Source organism: Sphaerodactylus townsendi, linkage group LG10 (genome assembly GCF_021028975.2).
Source record: "Sphaerodactylus townsendi isolate TG3544 linkage group LG10, MPM_Stown_v2.3, whole genome shotgun sequence".
Lineage (NCBI taxonomy): Eukaryota > Metazoa > Chordata > Lepidosauria > Squamata > Sphaerodactylidae > Sphaerodactylus > Sphaerodactylus townsendi.
The window spans coordinates 19384249-19407045 of NC_059434.1; the positions used below are offsets into that span (position 1 = coordinate 19384249).

The 22797-nt window shown below is 44.2% G+C and overlaps 1 long non-coding RNA gene across 1 annotated transcript; it reads right to left on the reverse strand.

Annotated features, from left to right (window-relative positions):
* Nucleotides 1–2079: 2079 nt before the first annotated feature.
* Nucleotides 2080–19874, reverse strand: LOC125440312. Its single transcript, XR_007245667.1, has 3 exons — nucleotides 19456–19874; nucleotides 9157–9162; nucleotides 2080–2194 (listed from the first exon to the last, which is right to left on the reverse strand). It is a non-coding gene; the product is annotated as an uncharacterized LOC125440312 (long non-coding RNA).
* Nucleotides 19875–22797: the final 2923 nt, after the last annotated feature.

Genomic DNA, 22797 nt, shown 5'->3' on the forward strand with positions numbered 1-22797 from the left:
GGAGACTCAAAGGGGCTTACAATCTCCTTGCCCCCTCACAACAAACACCTAGTGAGGTGGATGGGGCTGAGAGAGCTCCGACTAGCCCAAGGACACTCAGCTGGCATGTGTTGGAGTGCACAAGCTAATCTAGTTCACCAGATAAGCCTCCACAGCTCAAGTGGAACGGGGAATCAAACCTCGTTCTCCAGATTATTCTCCAGGTTCTCAGTGATGCAGCTGGCCTCCACTCGGGCCAGGGCCTTTACAGCCCTGGCCCCTGCCTGGTGGAACTCCCTTCCATCAGCTGTCCGGGCCCTGCGGGACCTTGGCGAGTTCCGCAGGACCTGTAAGACTGAACTGTTCCACCGGGCTTTTGGAGGGACCAGCCGCTGATGCAGTTCCTCTCCCCCCCCATACTTTTTGATGGTCCCCTCTGATGGTCCTAGAACATTTGAGAGACCGACCTCTCCACCCCGGAGAGGGTTTTAGCCATCAGACACGAGATGCGACATATTGGAACGCTGTTTAAATAGGTTTTAAATTATTTAACTTTATTAGAGCCATATACTAAAGTTGTACTTTTGTATCGTTTTTAAATGTGCTCTATCTACTATATTAACATGTTGTTCACTGTCCTGAGCTCTTCGGGGGAGGGTGGTATACAAAACCAATAAACAACAACAACAATAATAATAATTAGAGTGCCTCTGCTCTCAACCACTACACCACGCTGGTTCTCCCTCAAAGCAACACTGAAGTGTCCAATGGGAAAAATGGACACAACCACTCAGGAAGTTTCACATTTTTAACTGCCCTGAGGATAAGTATTGTCTGTATAAAATGTACCTCCTCCTGCCAACGTCTAGGTTAAAATGAGCTCCTAATATCTCAACGTATTGTACAGAGATAGTCTTATAATTAGCGCGAGATGAGACTGAAGGGGGATTGTTGGTGCCTTAGCATTTGGGAGGGCAGAAGAATAAGATCTCCTGCTGTTACAACTGATCTTCAGACAACCAAAATCAGTTCCCCTGTTTTGGAAGGAGCCTATGGCATTCACACCCTGTTGAAGTTCTTCCCCGCCCTCCACCCCTGCCCTCTGCAGGCTCCGCTCCCAAAATCTCCAGGTACTTCCCAACCCAGAGGTGGCAACCTTACAGGAGAGTGAGAGAGAGAAGGGCAAGGAAGCCATTTTTAAATGGTGCAGGTTACCTGCTACTTTCTAAATTAGCAAAAATGTAACAAGGGGCTAAAAGGGGATTGTTGGACATGTGGGCCAGCAAGTGCAAATTTGGCACATTTATGGTGGGAACGCAGCAAAGCAGTAGAATACTGGCACAAGATTGCAACGGTGATCTCTCAAGGTATAAGGGAAAAAGTTACCATCATCCCTTAAGGTCACTTGTCGAAATTGCATAGATTTCCTCCTGAGAGAAGTCCATGAATTTGATCTTAATGCTGAAATATCAGCAAGGTTAATACTTGCCCAAAATTAGAAGAAAAATACAATCACCCAAAGGCGGAGTGGCTGGAGAAGCCGACGGAGTGCATTCTCCTGTGTAAGCTAGTGTCTACTGCACAGTGAAAAGTCCGAAGAGTTTTAAAAAGGAATGTTTTTCTCTCCAAAATAAGCAGTTCAAACTTGTATATTTTGATGTCGTATGTATTTAGTAACGTGTATTTTAGACCCTGCTGTTATTTGGTTTTAATACATTTTTTTTAAAAATAGTGCAGGCTAGCCAGAGGCCTTAAATAAGTTCTAGAGCAGTGTTTCCCAACCTTTTCCACATCGCGGTACCCTTGACCTCGCTCTTTTTATCTCACAGTACCCTACAGGTGGTAAGCCCCTGCCACCTTCCCCTCCCAGGGTGAAGGAAAGCACGGGGGGTGGGGGGGAGTGGCTGCTGATCTTGCAACAGGCCCTGGCCCCTGGGCCAGCTCCACATAATTGCTGGTGCCCACGGGACACACCGCAAAGGGAAGGGGCGGTAGCGTTGTTGTGGTACCCCTGGGATCTGCTCACGGCACCCCAGGGTACCGCGGAACCCCCGTTGGGAATCACTGTTCTAGAGAAAAGGGGACAGAAAGCAAACGTACCTTAGAACAGATTTCGTGCAGACTAGTGGCAATGGCTTTTGCTGGCGTGTCACATCGAAAGACGTGGCATTTCAAAATCCGCGTGTCTTTATCCCTCGCTACATAAGCAAAGTCTCTGCGTAAAACAAAACGAATGAACGTATTAGAATCATTGACCTCCACAAACAAAAAGACCAGGTTCAAATATTTATTACCAGCCCACACTTTTGAGGTCTCAGATCCCATGCAGACATCATGTTTATTTTAACCACAGTTTATTTTAAGCACAGTTAGTCTGTGAAACCAGAATTCCACTTGCAGACGACCACCCAACTCTACAAACGTTGGTTTCACAGCGTTCTCTTTGTAGCCTGGGAGGTATTTCCAAGGAACAAGCCGGGACTGAACCAGTTTGACTGTGTTTATATATCAGGCAAACCCAGAGTTAAAATGAAGTGGGCTTAATAAGCCAGCTTCAAACCATCGCTTGAAAGCCACTTTTAGGACCCACTCTGAACAGAATGATTTGCATTCAATCATACGAACTATAATTAGTTTAATTAAGCTCTGGTCTCTGACAAAGCTTGAGCCGAGCATCAGACCCCCCTTTCTTTTCTCCTCATCAGTGGGAACTGAAGCGGTTCTCTTTCCCTGCCTACTCTATGGAGAAGTCTGGGAAAGGAAAAGACGGCATTGTTTGCGCTTTCCTTATCCCGGCACGTCTGCTACCGAGCAATCCCTTGGTGGTCTGAGGTTGGCCTGCATGTGGAAAAATGAGCGGAGTGGGAAGAGATGCATTTGCTCTGCTCCACAATTTCTTAGCTCGGCTTCATGCCCTGACCAGCCTCTTCCAAAGAGCCCTTTAAAGAGGTCTGAGAGAACTACCGTCTTTACAGTGTATGCGTGTGCACACGCACGCACACCCTGCACACCCCTACACACATACACATTTCTGATCAGATGCAATTTTTCCTCCAGTGGACGTCAGGAGTGACACTATGAATATAAATGTACATATGGCATGCACCCCTTTTGCTTAAGAGAAAGTATGTGATGCTTTGACGTGCATGGACGATGAAGAAGAAGAAGAAGAGTTTGGATTTATATCCCCCCTTTCTCTCCTGTAGGAGACTCAAAGGGGCTTACAATCTCCTCGCCCTTCCCCCTCACAACAAACACCCTGTGAGGTGGGTGGGGCTGAGAGAGCTCAGAAGAACTGTGACTAGCCCAAGGTCACCCAGCTGGCGTGCGTGGGAGTGTACAGGCTAATCTGAATTCCCCAGATAAGCCTCCACAACTCAGGCGGCAGAGCTGGGAATCAAACCCGGTTCCTCCAGATTAGATACATGAGCTCTTAACCTCCCACGCCATTGCTGCTCCTGTTGCTATAGTTATACCATGCTTAAAAGCAACCGCAACAACTAGTTCTAAACTACACTGCTTTCAAAAAAATTAATTCTGAAGGTCTTTAAACCTTACCAAGAACATTTTTTCCTCTGAGCAAGAAAAAGCCGCATGCCCTCCCTGCTCCACTGAAATGCCACCCGGGCAGCCCCGTTCTTCTTAACTGTCTGCCTGGAGGTTTGAAACGCAAAGCAGCATAAAATGGGCAACTCGGTAAACACACAAGCCCAGTGCATAGATTCACCACTTTTTCAGGAGGCGCAGGGACTCCGTCAGAAGATCCTTTCCCTTTTCTCAGCCAGACTCATCTATTCGACACACGTGTGAGGGGGAAGAGACGCATCCCAGCCACCATCTGCTACCAAATCATCCATCACCATTAGCCATCCAACGTGGATATTTCCTTCAGCAAGGTCCAAAGGATGGTGGGGGCTTGAATAATTAATCAACTCAACGAGACAGTTTGAGGGAAATCAATAACCGTAGTTCACGAGCCCGTCTGACGGATGCAGGGGGGCTTGTTGAGCCTTAGAGGAGAAGCTCAGCCAGGTTTGTTTCAAAACACATCTCTCCGGCGCGAACCATCAGACAGCTCCATGCCCCTGCTGCCCTGTGTCACCAAGATGTACATTCAGGGCAGCAGTAATCTCATGCGAAGAGGTCAAGAGGATATTCTCTTTGCCGAGCAAGACGTGTTCATTCTTAAACAAGCTGCTATAACCTTCCTCTGTTTTCTTTTCCACTTCCTTTTCTATGGAATCCTCCATGGGTCACTTGGTCTATTACCCTCAGTTCTATTCGCTTCACTTCATGCTGACAGACAGCGACTTTGGGGAAGAAGCCGCTGCTTCTTGCTGGGAAAACTGCCTTTTGCACTGTGGCTTCTTCTTCTTCTTCTTTTTAATGAAGCAAGGGCAATAAACTACATTTGCAACCTTCCTGCAAAGAACTGTGACATACATGTGTTTGCCCTATTTTATCCTCATAACAACCCTGAGAGTCTCCAGATGTTCATGGACTACAAATCCCATCAGCCATGCTGGCAGGGGCTGATGAGAATTGTAGTCCATGAACATCTGGAGAGCCGCAGGTTGCAGACCCCTGGACTAGCTCAAAGTCACCCTGTAGAGGTTAAAGGCTGAGCAGGCATCCAAACTTATGCACCTCGAGTACAAAAATGCATTCAGCACACCTACTGAGGATGTGACGTCAGCCATATTGCTTCCCGGGGATTCAAGATGCTCTTTTCTTTTATAAGCTTCCCATGAACAACGCGTTGGATCACACGGACCTCGGCATGATTCAGCAAAGTTATTGTTAGCCCCCCGTGCATGACTGAGGAGGAAAATGGAGGTCACAGTAACCGAGTAACTGAGACTTATTTCAGGATACAGGACAGGAGCCCATGCAATCTGGCTCTAAGCACACAGGCTCCGAATGTAGACTTAGGTAAAAAGATACCGGGGTGTGTGACAGTGGCAGATGGTTTATTGAGTATTTTGCTGTTTCATTTGCCCTCATGGACAGCTATTCTGGCTCGCTTCGGATCTATTTGCGTGTGGTCCAATTCCAACCACCTCAAGGCTAAAAAGATCAGGGCCTCATTTTTGGAAGACAGTTCCTATAACCAACATTTAGCCAGGTCACTGTCTTAATTATGTCTGCCCTGTTCCTCTTCTGTCTCTGCTCCAACATCTTTGCCAGGAGCTAAACACGTGCTTAAGTGGTAGCAATCATCTTTCCGATTTAAGGGCCAAACTATTTAACTGGAGATCTGTGAGGGATTTCCCATCTGCTTGAAACTATTTCAGAAGCAACCAGTGTGGGGGAGGGTGGGGGGAGCAGAACAGGTTTGGGAGAGCAAAGCAAAAAGTGCATTGCTAACCCTCCCCACATATCCTTTTCTCCTTGCAACCCAATCCTTCCCCCCAAACTTGCTGTTTGCCTTGTGAGGAATGTTTATGGACAGCCATACATTTCCCCATTGGAGCAAACAGCAATTTTGGTGAATCACAGTTGGAAAAATGGCATTAGGGAGAGTTAATAGCCTTATGTGAGGCATTGCACAAGAGGAGAAGCAGTGGCGTAGTGGCTAAGAGCAGGTGCACTCTGATCTGGAGGAACCGGGTTTGATTCCCAGCTCTGCCACTTGAGCTGTGGAGGCTTATCTGGGGAATTCAGATTAGCCTATGCACTCCCACACATGCCAGCTGGGTGACCTTGGGCTAGTCAAAGCTTTTCGGAGCTCTCTCAGCCCCACCTACCTTGCAGGGTGTTTGTTGTGAGGGGGGAAGGGCAAGGAGATTGTAAGCCCCTTTGAGTCTCCTGCAGGAGAGAAAGGAGGGATATAAATCCAAACTTCTCCTCCTCCTCCCCCACCTCTCCTCTTCTTCTTCTTATCCAACCCAATTCCACCCCGCACCCCAGGAAATCTGTGACTGGATCTCTTGTTAGGGCCAGTGGTGGGATTCAGCAGGTTCACACCACTTCGGCAGAATGTTGTGTGTTGTACAGAATGTTGTGAGTTGTACGGTTGTACAGAATGTTGTGTGTTTTTATGGGCTTACCGCATTACTGTTACACCTGGCTTAGCTCATGCTGGACAGTGTTCCCGTAAATTATTTCACTGCATTTTACCATCATTACACTGTTAAATGGCAATTGAGCATTTGTTAAATAATCCTGGCAGTCCAAAATCTGTCACGTAACTCCAGAAAATAACTCTTTAAAAGAAGAAGAGTTTAAAAATTGAGTTGTTTTTATGTTTTCATGTTAAGTGTTGCTAGCATTCTCCTTTAATTGAAGAGATTCGCTCCCCCACCCCAGTTCTGTAATAAACTGACCTCCACACCATAAATTAAGAAAAGTCTTGTGTGTTAACAGCTGGTTAATGAAATGAAGCCATAGCTTTGCTTATAATAATGTTTTATTGATTTTCCCCGTCCTCTAATCAACTTTTTGTGGCTTCATCTGAGGATAACTGCTCAGTCCAATTTACTGACCCTACCAAGGTATCACTAGGCGGAGAACATACAATACAAGCATTAAAAATTAGCATTTTAGAAAATGCCTTCTTTTGCAAGAAAAGCCAGCCTCTAAACAGGGCATGGGAGTATAAGAAAACTCTTCCGGGACCGTACTTTACCTTTCGTGGGCTCTACAGCACCTGGCAACTTTTTTAAAATAGTGGCTCCGTTTTAAATTGAGCAATGAGTAAAAAGATAAGACAATTTCCATAATTTGGGATCCACCAAAACTAGCTTAGCCCACCAGCTATACACTGAGGGCATACTAGGATCAAAACACCTTCTGCTTTGTTTCCTGCTGCAGATTTTATTCCTTGTCCAACCTAGAATCATTTCAAGGTATTTAGTCCCCTCAAGCAAGAGGGGGTCCCCTCAACCATTTCAAGGTATTTAGTCCCCTCAAACTTTGCCGCCCCTGCTTTGTTAGGAATTGAAAACACAAGTGTACAGAACTAACAGTTTCTTGGAGAAAAGACTTTTATTTATTTTTAATTTCTTTAACGTTACAACTTTAACCAACGTTAGCATGCTTCATGCTGCTTTTGCGGGGAAATGGGTTGGGAAAGGATCGAAGCCAAGCAATTTCTAGTTCTCATCACAAGAGTTGGGTGTGTGTGTGTGTGTGTGTGTGTGTGTGTGTGTGTGTGTGTGTGTGTGTGTGTGTGTGTGTGTGTGTGTGTGTGTGTGTGTGTGTGTGTGTGTGTGTGTGTGTGTGAAGTTTCTTTCCTTGCTACTGCAAACATAGAGACGTCTGCATCAGAACTTTCCTGAGGTCAGTTCCTTTGGCTGCTGTTTAACTCCTGGCACCAATGGAGGATGTTAAAAAAGTGACTACTATAAAAAAGGTCAGTGGCTATTAAAAAAACAGTCAGTGGCTACTAGCCCACCTGCTATCTCAAAACACTTGACAGGAATGAAAGGAAGGTGTCAGCAGGCACCATGGTCTCCACAGAAGCCACGGACCGCTGTACTATTTTATATATTCTTTGAGAAACAGGAAAGACAGAGACTGTCTTTAGAAACCTGCCACTCAAAGCAGGCTTGTATCCCAGATCAGGGGTTCCCAACTTTTTGGAGCCTGTGGGCATGTTTGGAATTCTGTCACAGCATGGTGAATGCAGCTACAAAATGGCTGCCGGAAAATGACTGATGGAAGAGGCAGAAACCAGCCACAAAACACAACACAGATCCTTGTGCTGTGGTGGCAGCTGCTGCCGAAGCAACATTTTTAGAAAATTTGGACAGACAATTAAAACTCCAAGAGTCGATTAGAAGCCCTGCTGAGCACAAGCCCTACCTGCCCCACCTCCCTAAAAACCTGGCAGGCTCCAGAAAAGGTATTGGCAGGCCCCATGGTTCCACCAGTGCCACATTGGGGACTCTTGTCTTAGATGCACATTTGTTCTTGAATGCACATTTCTCAGGGAAGCAAAGCGTTATACTGTGAGATACATCCCGTTGCCAGGCTCCCAACAATTCTGGATGGCCGCCGCATCCGCCATGAGAAAGGTGAGATGGGCAACCCAGATTCATTTAACGCGTTTGTGTTGCCTGTGCAGAAGGGACCATTGTAGTAAAACCAGAGAACAGTGTGCCTTTTCCATCTTCTGAATTATCCATTGTTCTGCAGTGCGTACAGACCCTTAGTTAGTATCCAACAGCTACGCCCACTACAGTATTTTATGTAATCTGTGGACCTGAACTCCAGAATCACAAAAGGAACGCCTCTTCAGTGCCTCAGTGAAGTTCATAAAATGTGAACACTGAGAAAAACCAGTTTCTCAAAATCATTCCTTAGTAAAACTTCCTCCAGGGCAGAGGCAGAAGACTGTACTAGAAGACATTGTACTGCCACTCTGCACAGAGTTCAGCCTTGAAGAGAAGAGCTCATCTGTGTTATCAAAGCTACTGACTTTCACAAGCACTGAGGTCCATGACACAATCGTTGGCTTCTCCTGGCAGGCAGCTGAATAATCTTTTTGATTTCACCCCTGCAACTTGTGCATGTGCACATGATAGGTCTAAACAGAAAGATGGCTTGAAGGGACGGCAGCAACTGACAGGTGATCTAGCCCTCTTCACCCCCCTCAAAGACTAATAATTATGATAAACCCTCAAACTCAACTGGGACTTACAAAAAATATACTAAGTCTAAGCATTGCTAACTGCAGCTTTAGAAATAACTGCGAGGGGGCACCCACCTGCTTTTACTCCTGTACACTCCCCCTACCCACAGCATGCTGATTCTTAAGCCTTGAAGGACCATAAGGCCTTCAGTGATATGGTGGGAATGTATTAGAGAAGAGAGACACAAAGTGGATGGTGTGTGGGAAGAGACAGAAGTTGAGACCCTGAAGGACCTCCATGAAGAAAGAACTCCTAGGCAACTGTCTCCTCAGTGCAGTAATTCTAAGTAAGAAAATTAATATAAAGACCACTGAGTGAGTCAGGAGTGGGTTTGAAAACTGATAAGGCATCTCCCCTCTGTTCCTCATATTTAACAATTTAAATATTTTACAATTGAAAAGGATACATAATTTCTCATGAACACAACTATAATCAAGTTATGCATATACTTCAATATATACCAGGATTTGCACAATAATAATGGCTAACACTGACTATGAGGTGACAGAAGGTTGAAAAAAATGGAGAATCAAAAGATTACCTCTCTCTGAATCCAGGAAAAGCATGGAAAAATAGAGCAGAAAGTTAGAAAGCATTCACACAGAGTTCCCATCCAGCACATTTAACACATGCAAAACACTATTCCTTTTTGGCTCACCACAGTGCACTGCCACTGCTTTTATTTCCACTCCACTGTTATTCCAACTGAAGTCCTGCTGTGCTCTAGTCAGTATTTTTGGAAACACGCAGGTATCAGTTGAATTTAGAAAGGCAAGCAGCACGCGCTTATCAGTGCTGAGGGAGAGCTAGGCTTAACAATATCCCACACATATAAGGGAGGCAGTTGGCTGAGGTGTGGAGAAAAAGCAAGTCACTCTAATTTTTGAATTTCCAAGAGATGGTCATATGTAAAGAGACAAATAGTGAGGGAAATCACGGTTCTACACTACAATACAGAACTTGTTTCATCATTATTAACATCTCGTACTTTATTTGAAAGGGGTGGGTGTGTGTTAAACTCCAACACTTTTTAATGTTTTTGCTGTCAGATCACATCTGACTTGTAGTGATTCATGATGGGGCTTTCAAGGCAAGAGACATTCAGAGGTAGTTTGCATTGCCTGCCTCTACATTTCATATGTAGCCAAACTCCAGGTTCTCCAGTTGTTATGGATTCATAGCCTTATCACTCCCCCCTGCCACAGTACAATGATGCTGGCAGGTGGGATGATGGGAACTGTAGTCCATAAATAAACTGGAGGGTCATGAAGGGCCTGAAATTTGACAATCTTTGTAAGTTCTGGATGCCATAACTCCTGGAATCTCCCTTGGAGGTCTCCCATCCAAATACTTGCCAGGGTCAACTCTGTTTAACTTCCAGAATCTGACAAGATCAGCCTAGCCTGGGCTATCCAGGCCAGCATTTCCATGTTTAGAGTTCTTTTCTTGTGTGTGTTGCCTCTGTCCCACAGAGCAGGCCGCTACCTGATCATGAAATTTAAAAACTTAAGTCGTTTCAGTTGTTTCCTTTCATCCTAATTCTTCTGTGCACAGACCATTCAGTAAAGAAGATTACTCTTCAGGATTCTTTGGATCAAATTAAAGAAAATCAGAAATGATAATATCAATAGCAAGATAAAGTTTACTGGCCCAAAGGCAATTGGAATCACAGAGTTAGAAGAGACTACAAGGGCCATCCAGTCCAACCCCCTGCCATGCAGGAACACACAATCAAGGCACTACCAACAGATGGCCATCCAGCCTCTGTTTAAAAATCTCCAAAGAAGGAGACTCCACAACCCTCCAAGGCAGTATATTCCACTGCTGAATAGCCCTTGCCATCAGGAAGTTGTTGCTAATGTTTAGGTGGAGTCTCTTTTTCATTGTTTGAATCTATTACTCTGTGTCCTAGACTCTGGAGCAGAGGAAAACAAACTTCATCTTCAACATGACACATCCCTTCTAATATTTAAACATGGCTATCATGTCACCCCTTAACCTTCTCTTCTCCAGACATCTTTTCTCCATTATGACCAATGGAGGAAAATATTCTCAGAAGTTCACTTGAAAAAGAGCATAGGTTAGAATCTTCAAATCTCTGCACAGCAAGTAATCTATGATAGCTTCATAGAGCCATGCTAGTTCAGAAGGTTTTAAGGTCGGTGAAAACAAAGATATATACTCCCAGGGTGGCCCATATTCTGCAAATCACCAAACCTAGATTTTGCAATCCTGCAGTCCAGCAAATCTAAACAATGTGGCATATTCTTTCCTTCTCTTTTGTATAATTTGTGCTGAAGTTTATTCTACTTTGCATGATTGATCCTGCTTTGACTAATAACAAGGATCTGCTCTGTGCTAATATCTGTTCCACAGGCAATCAATCTACACCAGTGGAGCCATTTCAAAGCACGTGATTATGGATCTGGGGCATAGAACTTGGATTGCTGATCTGTAAGCAGGCTGGGGGTTCTCTGTGTAATGGAACAGCAATGCTTTCAACTAAATAAATATATAACATTCCATCTGGACCTTGAGCTTGTTTGGAGGTTCTAGCAGGGAAGCACAGCTATCGTATACCCTTGACCGAAGAACGGATTACACCCAGTGGGGCTGGATCCAAAATTTTAGTAAACAGGTCTCTGCCAGTGATGGTGGGGATTCAAACAGTGGCATGCCAATGGGGCTGGGGCCGGGGGGCATTAATGAATTTCCTCAGCATTGTAAAAAACTCTTACTGTAAAAAAAAAAAAATGTTCCTAATCCCCAGCTGGTATCTCTTCTGTCCAGTAATTTAAAACTTCCATTATAGCAAGTCCCATTGTCTACTGCCACCAGAAACAACTACTTCTCCCCTCTCTAATTGGACTGGCCTGTCATCACAACATCACTTACTTAATACTTTCAAATAATTACTTAATTTTGGTTTCTCAGAAATCAAAAGAAGGATACTTTCCCTTAAACAAGCTGAACTTCACTTGCATATTAAGCTAAAACATGCATTTTTAAAACAGCCCAACAGGGGAGAATTATCCTGCTTTTACCTTCTAAGCACGAATCCAGAGCCATAGGGAAACACAACAGGACTTTTTTTGCTATAGCAGATTTTTGGACCTAATGGAATTTCTAATCGGAAAAGCAGACTCCAATTAGTAACCCCCCCTTGGCACACACAAATAATAACGTAAATCTCTACTTCCTCGAACTGGTGAGAACTCCATGTTTGGATCTCCCACCCTCTGGGTACACTCCCTTCCTAATCTGGGATTGTTGCTCCCTCTTCTCACCCGAGTAATGTGAGGCTTCGGGGAGGGACGACATGGAGTGCTGGAGGGAGGTAGGGACACCGCCTAGCCAGCCAGGATCAGCCCCCCCCAAGCTACATCAATGGGGTGTATTGGGGATGCTTCCAGGAAGTCAGATCGCCTCCTCTGGCATGTTGTTATTGGACATTACATCTGATAATTGTTCTGCATTTTTTTAATGATATGAGAACGGTTGCATATTCCAAAACAACTCAATAAAATCTAGTGCATGCTTCTACTTGACAGTGCAGTCCTAAAAAAGAGTTACTCCAGCCTAAGCCCATTCATTTCAATGGTTTAGATGGGACTAACTTGGCTGTCTTAGAAATTCAAAATTCCAGAACCTCTCCGGAAGCATCTTTTAAATTAAGAGGTTTAGCTGACAGGCCAATAAAAGAGATCCTGCCACCAAAAAAACCCTGCTTTCTTTCCTGGCATAGCCAAAACTGAACATGATGGAGACATAAATCTGAAGATTTGGAAGAAACAAGTTTAGTGTAGTTTTTTTAAAGCTAAACACTGATACTGTTTTCGTACAGTTCTCAATCAATTCACATCAAATCACCTGGAGCATTTTTATTATCCATCCAAGATCACCCTACCAAACAACAAACACAGCATAGCCAATATTACAAAATCAATGACCTTACAGCAAAACAACACTACAGTCAATATTGACAGTTGGTGTTCTGTTTTCATGAACTCCAGCTGCTTCCAAGTTCTTTCTTCTAGAACTTATAGAAGGTGGGATGGTTTCACATGAAGAATAGTAAATGAATGCACCCTGGCTGATGTGATCATCCCCGGTATTGAGCATCAGAGTTATCCAATGCATAAGAAAATAAAAAAACGAGGTGGATGCTTGCATAATTAAAAAATACAACAATCTGGTTTCCTCGTGAGTCTCTACATTAGAAATTACAAATTTGGACTCGAAAGAAATTCCTCTCTGTCATCTTACTCTTCCATGGCTAACCTCTGTGTTTCTTCTTCCCAAAATACACAGGTCTGACTTTCTCTCCTAGCTTCAACACTGCTTCATAGCAACGTTCCAAGTCAATGTGCTTCCAAAGGCATCTGCTACTTCATTTGGTGACTTTACAGCTTGGTTTCTTCTGGTTTTCCCCTCTGTGGGCATAGCCTTCTGCCAAGAAATTCTTCCAGGCAATGTCCATGATGCTCTCCCTTTGCAGAATGAGGAAGGAAGCAGTAAAAGAGGATGCTGTGATCTCAATTGGAATATGCAACTTTAATCTCCAACAGTACGGCTTCTTGTTTGGGAGGGTGCAAGTCGTTATTTTGAATCTAGATTCCTTTATCCTCTTCATGTCAGACCCCATGATGCTTCAAACTATTGCTGGATCCTCTCCGTCCAGGCTTTAGAGTCCAACAGTTAGGGTCCTTTGGCTGCTACAGACAGTAAGCACTGCACTATTTATTTGCATGGAAGTAATAGGTAGCCGCTGCAATGATTTCTATCCTACATAAAGAAGACATAAATGAGCCCAATGTGGTTCCATATAAATGAACCATACACAAGAATGGAGGAGCCTATTAAAGTGTATAGTGAAAAAGAATGATTCAAAGATCATGAAGATCAGCAAGCACTTACACCGATTAGCAAATCTTGTGAAGTGAACACAAGGATTCCTCCCTCCTTTCCTCTGGCTACTGCATTTTAATTCTAGTGCTAGCCAGAACAGAGGCCAGGATCTAAAATAATCTCAACATATTTGTTTTTCTCTTTTTTTTTTACACATACATAAAAATAACCTACAAGGATACCGTTTGCCTTTCCAACTGGCAATATTCCAGGATATAACTCTGTGATGATCTATGTGCCAAGTCAATTGGTTTTATAGGAAAGTCATTATTATGAGCCACAGCATTCCCCTCAAGGGAATCCTTCTGTTCCTGCCTGTATTTAACGGAGGGAGGAAGGAACTCAGTCCCTTTACTGATTACTGATGGATGTCCAGTGAATTCTTCTAATGGTATCCTAGCACTCTAGCATTAGTCCAAAGATGTGTTCTATTAAACCCTCTCTATATCAGTCAAGGAAACCAGTTCTTTATTCCCTTTAAGCCAAATCTTTTTCTTTATATCATTTATTACACGCCACCAGTGGAGGCTCTCCTCTAGTACAATACATTTAAGCTGTTTGCGTGTTCTCATATTAGCAACATGGTCTGTGATGTGGGCTTTTGGAATTCTGAACAAGAACAAAATATGGGATTCTAAGAAGTCAAGAGGAAACTCAAATTTCTTGGGAGTCTCACTTGTTAAAAAAGAAAAGAAAGAAAGAAGAAAGCAAGTTCCCTAGGTCCCTTATGGCAGGCTTTAACTTCCTCCTTGGATAAATGTCTTCAAAACACAGATCTCAGAGACTGTCCCAGAAGTGGCGAAATAACATGCCTTGCAGACAAAGAGAAGGGCTTCGTTATTCTGTATTGACCCTTCTAAGCAGAAAACTGGTGGGAGATAAACAAAATGCCCAAATACATTTTCCTAATTAATGCATACTGCAGCATTCGTATCCTATTAGTGCATATGTGACATTTTGTTAAATTCAGAGTACACCTAACATGAGCAGAAAGCATAAAAAGAAAACAAACACCCCAGAGACCAACAAATATAAATAGAGCTAGTATTTCCTCTTTATGGATCCTCTCTCTAAATCGTATTGCATTTTTTCTCCCAAAAGCCTGGAGTACATTTCTCTCTGCCTCCATTTTATTTTCACAACCATCCTGTGAGGTGGTTTAGGCTGAGAGAGAGAATGACTGGCCAAACCTCACCCAATCCTAGTCCAGTGCACTGACCACTATACTATAATTCTCTACTTAACCAGGAGCATCACTGAACACAATATGCACTTTTTTCTTTATATTATATGTAACATTTAAAAAATATTTTACTGTAAAGCAACATGCTTAGGATCAAAGTTTTAGTCCAGAACCCAGGGTAGGGAATATACTGACTCTCCAGATAGTTCAGGAACTACAATTCCCATCAGCCCCTGTCAGCATGGCCAATTGGCCATGCTGACAGAGGCTGATGGGAATTGTAGTTCCTGAACATCTGGAGAGCCGCAGGTTCCCTACCCCTGCACCCTGAAGGTTAAACATTCACAGGAAATATTCTGGTCTGGAAATTAATCACAGTTCTCTTAGACGGCCTGCCTGTCTGGCGATTTAAGAATTAATTCCACGTAAAAGAAAGCACCTGCGGAACGAGTGTCTTTCACACCTAGATGATTCAGACTTGGCGGGATGTTTCTCAGTGTTTTACAAGAAATTCTCCTCAAGGCTAGTCAAATTTTATAGGAAGCAGCTTTCAATTCAGCCTAAACTATAAATGAACCATGACTTTCTCAAGACCAACTATGACAAAATGTGCAATGCAGGAAAGACTGAATTTAAAGAAGCTGATCTTATTCTGACAAATGAATAAATTATCGCATCAGCACCCTTTTAGGGAAGCGCTACTGATCCTCGCCTTAAAAAATAACGACAAGATCCCAAAACGGTGGCCTCCGAGATTTAATTTGCATGCCACAGAGATGACACAGCGTGACACCCGCAATAACATTATCTGTAAAGCCTGAAACAAAGGTTGCTTAATATAGGATAAAATTATTGCTTCTACCTTTTCAATAAATAATGAGTAGGTTACAGGCCTTAAAGCTAAAGAACCTATAGGCCCTTTCACATTATAGATGCAACTGACCCATAGCACAAATTCAACATCATAAGAATATAAGAACATAAGAACAAGCCAGCTGGATCAGACCAAAGTCCATCTAGTCCAGCTCTCTGCTACTCGCAGTGGCCCACCAGGTGCCTTTGGGAGCTCACATGTAGGATGTGAATGCAATGGCCTTCTGCGGCTGTTGCTCCCGATCACCTGGTCTGTTAAGGCATTTGCAATCTCAGATCAAAGAGGATCAAGATTGGTAGCCATAAATCGACTTCTCCTCCATAAATCTGCCCAAGCCCCTTTTAAAGCTATCCAGGTTAGTGGCCATCACCACCTCCTGTGGCAGCATATTCCAAACACCAATCACACGTTGCGTGAAGAAGTGTTTCCTTTTATTAGTCCTAATTCTTCCCCCCAGCATTTTCAATGAATGCCCCCTGGTTCTAGTATTGTGAGAAAGAGAGAAAAATTTCTCTCTGTCAACATTTTCTACCCCATGCATAATTTTGTAGACTTCAATCATATCCCCCCTCAGCTGCCTCCTCTCCAAACTAAAGAGTCCCAAACGCTGCAGCCTCTCCTCATCTTCTTCTATCTTCTCCTCATCTTCTACTGTTCATCCCACAATGAATATCCAATACAAAAACGTGCTGCAGGGATGAGGTACCAGTCATGACCCCCTATGGCAGTGGTGGTGAACCTTTGGCACTCCAGATGTTATGGACTACCATTCCCATCAGCCCCTGCCAGCATGGCCAATTGGTAGTCCATAACATCTGGAGTGCCAAAGGTTCGCCACCACAGCCCTATGGTCTACTCTGATCGTGTTCATGGAGTGAAACAAGCACATGAGTTTGCCTAGCATATTAAGGCCACACAATGGTACTTTCTAAATCTATAATTTGTATCCGCTGAATTTGTAATGTGAAGCAGCCTAAATGGGTTTCAAAAGCAGCAAAGCTTCTGGCATGGTCTAATGTGGTTCATGCCGGGGTCTCTTACTCAATATTTCACTAACAAGGGACACTTTAGTGCTAAAGTGTCTGAGATAAAGGGAATAAATTACGTTCTGCAGCCCAGAATACAAAGGACTCATTTAAATCAAGGGCCTTTTCTTAAAAATAAGTGATATCTGGCCAAGTGTTTTGGAATATGGGTCAGTTCAGGTTTGCACAAAGAAGTTCATACTTGGCCGTTGTCTAGGTGTTCAAGACAGTCTTTCAACTGGTCACATTTCCTAGTTCGTTTATATTTGATTTCTCATGGATATCATGGCAGAGTACTTGGGGCTAGCTCCTTCATACCAGGGAGGTGTCAGAGTTTATGGTCGATTCCCCATGGGGGAAATATCCCAGATACACATGGTAGGCATTCCAGTTCAAGGAGGGACTCCCCATGGCTCCCAGACCAAATTCGGCTCTGTCCCGGTCCTGCCCTGAGATATCCTCCTCATCCCAGGATTTTCAAAAATCGCCAGGAAGGTGGTACTTTTCTGACGATCCTTGGATGAGGTCGGTATCATGGGAATCGTCCTGTGTTATTTTTCCCGCCCTGAGTCTCTGTTTGAGCAGTCAGCCAATCACAGCACAGTGGCCTAGGCATGCTCAGGACGGGTGACTCAGGGCTTGCAGGAACACGCCTTTTAAAAAATATGTTCCTCTTGGCCTTGAAGATTCGACCATGCAAAGGAAAAAACTGGAACGCGCAACTCAATATGCCTCCTTACGCTCTATGCTTTGTGATGACGTAGCTACATGGTCGTTACGGAAAACAAAAAAGGGAATACTCATTCATGTTCCCGCCCCAAAACAACAGCCAATCTTGTCCTAGCAACAAAAGAGCCCCTGAGGTGATCCCAGGATCGCAGAAAGGAGGTGGACATCTCGATCCCAGCTTCAACTCAAGATCTCTCTGCAGACATGGCTGCGGTGGGGAGGGACAGACTGGGATCAAAAGGTACTGGTTTTTATGGTTCTGGTCCAATCCCAGGATATTTCCCCCATGGGGAATCGACCTCTGTCATTTACATAAGAAACAAACTAATTTGAAAGAGCAAGCCACATATATATGAACAATCCTTTAAAACTAAAATGGAGCATTTGATGGGACTCATGACATTGATACCGTAAATTTGGATCACTGAATATTTTCATTATTTGAATCAGCACCATGGCCCAATATATTCAGCGCGCGTGTGCGCACACACACGCACAAGGGTAGCTTTTATTTTATCATCATACCAGATTGGGAACAAAATTAACAGAATGAGATTATAAGGCTCCCTTAGTACCTGTTCTAAGATGTTATTTATGACAAGGTCAAATATCTACATGGCCTAAATGTTGACCTGTGCCACAAACTTTAAATATCACTTCAGCCTCTCTCATGAATATTTCAGCCAAGCAAGATTTAAAATAGTTCCACTCTTGCATCTATTTTGGCTGGTTGTTAAACATAAATTGTACGTACAGGTTATCAGAGCGACTTTATTGTTCCATGTATAGAGCACAGGGATTGCATTAGGAAAAAAAAGAAAGTACGCTCCATTTCCAGAGTAAATAATTTACTGTTCTTTCACCTCCTACAAAATGCTTCAGGGATTAATAATAACAAGACCGTATTTCCCAGCTGCTAAAATTATGTTAATGGAAAAGTAACCACTACAAATACGCAATTAAAGTCATTGCTCTAAGATATGCAATTTGCTGTGGATTTTCATTACACCAGAGTGAAAGCTCAGCACTCCTTAATATTCTTTTGTACTCAGTAACCAAATACGCACACAACAGGCAATGCCAATAGGTTCTACAACACATGTCACTTGAAGAATGAAAGTGCAGAGTGATTGGGGAGGGCAGGACAAGATGGATGTGGGTTTATTTGTCATCCTCTGCTTTCACACTCCAACATCTTAATGAGGATTCCCAGCTATACATCAATTAACGGGTCAATAAAATGTGCCTCGTTAACACATTCTTCAACAGATACAGAAAGGACTAAGACAGCAGAGATTTTTTCACAGATGCAGGCTCATCCAGCACATTTAACTCATGAAGTTTGTCCTATCAAATCAGAAAACAAGAGACGCTTCATCTGACTGTGCATCTCTTTACTCAAAAATCACACATGCATATTTAAGGGTTTGTTAGCCACGTATAAGGAAGGTACATCCCAAGTTATGGATAATCCATCTTTGTGAAAAGGCTGATTTCCTCGCAAATCACTTTGGAATGCAATGCCCATGAATTTAGTAAAGACCAGGTGCATCCTGCTAATTTCGGACGCACCACAAACAGGCACAAGCTCCGATACCTGTCAGTTTACGCCATCTCAGGAAAGCCACTGCCAATTTGGGCAATTATTGTGTTTCCTGCTCATTACGTCCAATACTGTGATTAAGAACGAATTACCTCCCAGCTGTTACAAAAAGCGCCAATTTAAGCAAGTCGATCTAGAAAGCTGGCGGCTGCGGCTGACGAACAGCAGGTATTTTGGTCAGGGAATCACCAAACAATAAATGCCTCTGAACGTTCGTCGGTGTACAGTCCGAAAGCAAAGGAGGGATTAAGAGCCCGGAGTGGTCCTTACAGTTTCTCACAACATCTGGCTATTATAGATGCAGCTCCTTCCCAAAGACCGCCAAGTGTCGTTTCTTGAAAAGAAGGAGATGAGAGCGGCGGTTTAGCATTCCTACAGGAAACAGCCCACCTGCCTTGCCAGACCTTTAAACAAATGGACCTGTACTCTTCAGACACCCAGTTAGAGAAGATAAAAGACTACCGGTCCAGTGTTGCACTGCCCAACACAGACACGGGCTTTCTTTGTAAGTTTCTTACCTTATTCCTTATTGCAGCAAATAAGAATTCCTAGCACCAAGCACCTCGGGGACTGCCGGCTCCAGCTCTCCCTGCCTTGTCTGCGGTTCGCTGTTCAACATCTGCACAGATATCTCTGTGTGCGTGAAGCACTCCTGCCATTCAGCCATAAACTCCCACTTCAGCGACCAGCCTCAAATCCCCTCGGGGGCACGGCAGCTCATTCATTTTGCATCAAGTTGGACAAAATCCTGACAGCCGCAACTCTCCTCGGCAAGACGGCCTCCTTTCCTCGCTGGCTGGGCAAGCGCAGCTGTGTGACTGGATACAGCTGTGAGGGAAGGAGGCGCCGCTCTTGATCCACGCAGCAGCTCAGGCAGAAGAGCTTCCTCGCTTCCCACTGCTTTCAAGCACTTTTTTTGTGTTCGGTGCCCTTCTGGCTACGGAAAACTCTGCTCCTCCTCACTCTCCAAACAGATCGACAATACTACAGACTACCCTTCTTCCTATTGGCTGCCCAAATTAACTATTGAGTCCCTGGCACAGATGTAAGAAGGGCGAAACGAGAACATCGTTTCTCAGCTGACTGGGAATAGTACATGCACGATATACTCTGCCTGCTGCCCAAAATAACACTGACATTCTTGGGCTCTCTGCACATTTTTAAGATGCTACATCTACGATGGTTTGCACACACCCCGAAAGGGAAATCTCAAAAAATGGGTGTTTAAAAATACATGCACTGCACACAGACGCTCCTCAGAGACCTACAACCAGGCAGTGCAATGAGTGAAGTAGCCAGTGATGCATACATTTTGCTTGCTTTTAAGGAATCCAATGCTCGGTTTAAAGAGTGCTTAGGTTGAATGACAAGTGACCTTAAATTACATTGAGTGGGAAGGAGGTATATGGTACGGGTTGCAAATCTGGCAGTTTACGACCATCCTTGGTTGTTTAAGGAAATGATGCAAGCAGACCACAGTTTGTGCAGCAGAAGTTCTTCAGGGGGTGCACTGGGCGCCATGCATGGTTTTGTTCTCTTCTCTCCACCCTGGGAGCCAGTATAGCATTTAGTAGCAAGGAAGTGCTCACAAGGAGAACCAGGGGTGCAGGCACACAGACGTTCAAAAATATAAAGAAGAAGAAGAAGAAGAAGAAGAAGAAGAAGAAGAAGAAGAAGAAGACGACGACAAAGACGAAGACGAAGACGAAGAAGAGGAGGAGTTTGGATTTATAGCTGCCTTTCTGTCCTGTAAGGAGTCTCAAAGTGACTTAGACCCTCCTTCCCTTCCTCTCTGTCCTGTAAGGAGTCTCAAGGTGACTTAGACCCTCCTTCCCTTCCTTTCTGTCCTGTAAGGAGTCTCAAGGTGACTTAGACCCTCCTTCCCTTCCTCGCTGTCCTGTAAGGAGTCTCAAGGTGACTTAGACCCTCCTTCCCTTCCTCTCTGTCCTGTAAGGAGTCTCAAGGTGACTTAGACCCTCCTTCCCTTCCTCTCTGTCCTGTAAGGAGTCTCAAGGTGACTTAGACCCTCCTTCATCTCCTCGCACAGCAGACACTTCGTGAGGTAGATGGGGCTGAGAGAGTTTGGAGACAGTGACTGGTCTAAGGTCACCCAGAAGGCTTCATGTGTAGGAGCAGGGAAACAAATCCAGTTGCCCAGATTAGAGTCCACCACTTGTGTGGAGGATTGGGGAATCAAACCTGGTTCTCCAGATCAGAGTCTACCACTCTTAACCACCTCACCATGCTGGCCCTTAAGGAGCAATTGCTACTACTGTACTAATTTATGAGGTGCTACAGTTTGGCAAATGCTGGCTTGTAAGCTACTGCTCTGATCAGCCAAGTCTGAAATCCTTCTCTGCTCCGAGGAAACTTTTTTTCAGTGGAAAGATGACTTCCATCAGAAAATGATCTCAAACTCGACTGGTGCAATGGAAGCCAATAGCAACTTCAATCCAACCTTCAGAAGGTTGGTAGCTGCCAGTTCATACACTCGTTACGTGCGTGCAGTTCTGACTGGGAGGCTAGTCTTCATCAGAACATATGAAGCTGCCCCGCACCAGGCACAAATTCACCAACCTGCCTCAGTGTTGTCTATTCTGACTAGCAGTGGCTCTCCAACATTTCAGGCAGAGATGTTGCTACCTGAGATCTTTTAAAGGGAGGTGCCCGAGTCTGAACCGAATGCTTCTATCACTGAGACACATCTACCTTTTCCTGCCAGCAGCTCCAGTTACTTCAGAAGATAGTCATGTTGGAGCCGCAGAGTGAGGAACCCCTTCTTTCTTCTGTGCAAATCTGTTAAAATTACACACATTTATTCCTACAATTTTGTTGGATTTCAAAAATCTTAGATCAAGTCTTTCTTCCTTTTCGTCTAATACTACAACACAGTTTGAAATGCATGAATGGTCCCCCTGTGCTCAAGACCAAAACGCTCCCATACGAAGAAGCTGCTGGCTACTCTAAATACACAAGGGGAAACCGTCTCTTCCCGCAGAGGAAGAGCCTACCATCACTGCTTTTGTTCCTTTACAGCAGTGGTTCTCAACCTGGGGGTCGGGACCCCTTTGGGGGGTCGAACGACCCTTTAACAGGGATCGCCCAAGACTCTCTGCATCAGTGCTCTCCATCTGTAAAATGGATAAATGTTAGGGTTGGGGGTCACCACAACATGAGAAACTGTATTAAAGGGTCGCAGCACTAGGAAGGTTGAGAACCACTGCTTTACAGTTACTGCCAACACAGTGACTGTTTAACAAAAGTAGGCATGGTGATTTAAAAAAACTTCAACTATTGCACAGCTACACCAGAGCCTCATTTCAAATCTGAATATAAATAAACATGATTTACGATCCCAGACACTGCCACTGGACAAGAACCAAGACTGCCCCGCTGCAAGAACGCCTGCCATTATCAGACCTCTGTTGCCAACGGGCCTACACACAATAGGAGCTGCCTATATGAGTCTCATGCTAAACAGGGCTTTTTTGTTTTCCAGAGAAACCGTCACATACGTTCAACAACACATGGCACAATCTTTTCTAAAACTGGCTTCAGAGATGCCCCTAAGACATCCACAGATCTTGAATCCCCTCCAACTTCTCGAAGGCTTTTGAGCAAGCTAGTTAATATTCCACCTGTGCCTCTCCCTTAAGCTAGTAAGCAACAGGGACACGTGACTAACATACTAATTCTAATTCTCACACTAGCTGCAAAATACAACTACTTACTCAAGAGTCATCCCATCGCTTCTATAGGGAGTTGGGCTGGATGCAATCTTTCATGTTTGTTCAACTGGTCCTTACCGACGATGGATCAATTCAGATAGTGGCATCGGCCAGGATCAGCTCAGACCTGGC